The sequence below is a fragment of the Octopus bimaculoides genome, chromosome 5 (assembly GCF_001194135.2).
Source record: "Octopus bimaculoides isolate UCB-OBI-ISO-001 chromosome 5, ASM119413v2, whole genome shotgun sequence".
NCBI classification, from domain to species: domain Eukaryota; kingdom Metazoa; phylum Mollusca; class Cephalopoda; order Octopoda; family Octopodidae; genus Octopus; species Octopus bimaculoides.
In genome coordinates, this window is record NC_068985.1 from 58,356,027 (window position 1) to 58,359,915 (window position 3,889).

The 3,889-nt window shown below is 30.7% G+C and overlaps 1 protein-coding gene across 3 annotated transcripts in view; it reads left to right on the forward strand.

Annotated features, from left to right (window-relative positions):
- The window catches only part of LOC106868231 (D(2) dopamine receptor), a 1,504,014-nt gene that overhangs the window by 898,480 nt on the left and 601,645 nt on the right, over positions 1-3,889 (forward strand). For all 3 annotated transcript variants that reach the window (XM_052967719.1, XM_052967725.1, XM_052967717.1), the window contains one exon: positions 949-1,003. The gene's annotated coding sequence lies outside the window, so the exon portion shown is untranslated. The remainder of the gene's footprint in view (positions 1-948; positions 1,004-3,889) is intronic.

Here is a 3,889-nt window from a genome sequence, read left to right on the forward strand (position 1 = left end):
TATAGGCGCGGGAGTGGATGCGTAATAAGTAGCTTGTTTACCAACCACATGGTTTCAGGTTCAGTCCCACTACTTGGCAACTTGGGCAAGTGCCTTCTCCGACCATACACTTGTGGGTGGATTTGGTTGGCAGAAATATGTATGATGTATGTATATGTTTGTGTGTCTGTGTTTGTTCTCCCACAATCGATTGACACCCGATGCTGGTGTGTTTACACCCTCGAAACTTTGGGATTCCGCAAAAAGGACCGATTAAACATATACTAGGCTTGCAAAAAATAAGTCGTTGCGTCGATTTCTTCGACTAAAGGCGGTGCTCTAGCATGGTCGCAGTCAAATGACTGAAACACGGAGTAGATAAAACAGGGGACAACTAATGAAGAGAATGTTCTCTATAGAATATTTTTTTCTCTCCAATATATGGCTCGTTTCTCATATTGTCTACGTTTTTTCTGATGTCCTGTATCCATATATGCATGTATATACACATATATATGTAGGTATGCAGATATGTATGTATTTATGTATACATTTATATATATATATATATATATATATATATATATGGCCTTTTAGTGTAATAAAGATAGCAGCGAAACCTCCTCTTAAGTGTAGCTGTGGAGTTGTGGACACGCAATGCTGAAAATGAAAGTGGGATCGTTTGAGTAGAAGTATCATATGATGTAAGAACTATCGGGTCACTGACTGTTGTGGTATAAACAATAGTCATCAACTCACATGCGATATAGAGATTTTTTTTCTGAATCAAGAATGCAACATACGTTTTAAGAGGAAATAACATATATCAGATAAATAAAACTTTAATATTTTCGCATAAATCTGTCTACATTACTTATTTACGTAATGTGACTTTTCTTCTCATTAACTGTTTATTACTCGTCGTCCATGTTTCGTATATATTTTAAAGTCTCCAATATTTCATTTCAGTTCATTGGCCATATACACACTTAGAAGGATGTTGACTTCAATTTGAATTATTATCGTAAGTTGAACTTCTTTTATTACTTTTCCTTGACTTCTCTTTACGAACTATGTTTCATATTAGAGAATGCGTTATTTTGTAAAATTTACGACAGTGAACTTCGGATAAATGTTCCGGTAACCCAAAGTAGGTTTGATATAAGCCTTCTACCAAATTAATGTCTCTGCAAATGTTATACTATTCGCATGGATTTTGATTTGTAATCTTTTGGTTGAGGGCATATACCTTAAACATGCTACATTTTTTTATAACCACCATTAATATAAAAAAATAATGAAATTAGACAGGGAAAACAAATACAACTGCAACGGAAGTACAGCTTAGGAAATAATGTAACAATTTTAATAACATATATATATGTATGTGTTTATGTGTGTGAGTGCCTGTGAATATAGGCGCATATTATATATATATATATATATATATATATATATATATATATATATATATATATATATATATATATATATATATGCATATAATTACATATATATATGTATATGTACACATACATGTACACACACACATGCTTATCTGCATATATATTCATATATTTATGCCTGTATCCATCTATCAATCTATCTATATATGTATACGTGCAAGTATGTATGTGTACATATATGTGTGTGTTTGTGTGAGTGTGTGCGTATAGGCGGAGAGATATACTAGTATCTGTGTCTAGGTACATTAATTGAAGTTATATCTGCCAATATATGTAAATTTATTCATACCGAAATATATAAAATAATTATTTTTACTCATCCGTAATAGGATGCAAGTTCATAAATGACGTAGTATGAAAAAACTTCTATGATTTCTAATCTAAATAACATTTCCCCTCTTTGCTCTCTTTCTCATATAGTTCAGCTCGAATGCTGATATGACTATATGGTCAGGTATATGACTATATGGTAAAGGTATAATATATCTATGCGTGTGTTGGTAGTTATAGCGGTGTAGGTGTATGTGTATACGAATTTGCTAGATATCATTGAATATCTTCGTAGATATTTTTCTAGAATAATTTTTCTCTCTCTTTGTCTCATATTATACATACGTATATATATGTCCATAATTATATCTATGTGTACAAACACAGGGCTACGCACACACAAACACACACACACAAGCACACACACACACACACACACACACACACACGCACACATATATATATACGTACATACATAAAGTATGGGAGTGACAGAGTGGGCTTTATACACACGCACACACACACACGACACATATATACACGCACGCTCACATACACATATGTCTGAAACGAGATGAAAGCGCTAAATAAATAATTATCCCAAATTCTGACTACCTACTTATATTTTGCGTACAAACATTAACATACATTCATCCGTATATATGTGTGTGTTTGTGTGTGTATACACACACATTATAGTTTGTACGTAAGATATAATTCAAAAAAGAATTAAAGATTAAAACAGTTAAAAGATAAATATAAATTTAAAGAAGTAGAATAATTGCTTTTACATGTATTAGACCAAAATAATTCGGAGAGAATCTTCATAAAAACTTATTAATCTTAATTTTAAATTATTTTACACAGCAATGTAATTGATTTTCATAATGCTCAATTTTACTTTACTTTAATCCAAAATATAAATATTTGAGATTTAAAAAGAGAAATCTGAAAACGAACGAAACAAAAAATTGAAAGTAATCTTATATTTTTTTTCTTCCAAATTTCCAACTAAGAAAACAGTGTTTCATCCTATGTGGAATTCAGCGAGCCAAGCATGTTTACTGCTTCTAAATTATAATATATATGCATACATGATGCAAATATCACAGACGAAGTCGAAGTACGAAATATATGACGATGTACGATCAAATAAAAGTATAACCTGCAATGTAAATAACTTTAGTATTTTTTGTTTTATTTGATGTAGACATGAATATATATTAAAACTCTATAAATACACAAAGTAAAATTATATATATGCATATATTTATAGAGAAACAAAACGATGTATGCATGCATACAAATCAGGAAATTTACATAAGTGAGTCTTCCGAAAATTCAATACATACGTATACTACATGGATATATATTTGTATATTTGTATATATATGTATGTATGTGTGTGTTCGTATGTATGCGTGTATACGATCGGTATCCATGTAATCTACACACTTCTACACACACACACACACACACACACATATATATATATATATATATATATATATATATATATATATAATACATGTATATATATATATATATATATACGTATATATATATATGTATGTATGTGTGTGTGTTCATATGTATGCGTGTATACGATCGGTATCCATGTATCTACGCACTTCAAAAGCTTCAGGTTTAGCATGTGCAGATACATAAATAAATATGTATGCATTAATTCATTACATAATTAATATCATATAGTCGAAGTACAATACTTATATAGTTGTACATAAAATAAGCACACAGTTATGTATTCATTTATGTATGTATAGATGTATATACTAACCTCTATCTTTGGACATCTTTCTTTCTCTGCATATAATACACACACACACACACAGACACACACACACACACACACACACACACACACTCACACACATGCATGTACGCACACATGCAGAGACGTGCATAAATACATACATACATACAAATTTAAAATACATGAAGACATTTCGGCATACATATAGTAAATGCATATAAGTAAATATCTATCTAGATGCATATAAGTACATATTACAATAACACTGGATAAGAATAAAATTTTTTGTAAGGTGTTTTAGTTTTTTCAATTAGTTTACAATTTTCCACCGCTGAATCCGAAAATAACATACGCTTCTCTCGATCAGGTCAGGTTTCTATGCTAAGTCCGATCTTCTGAC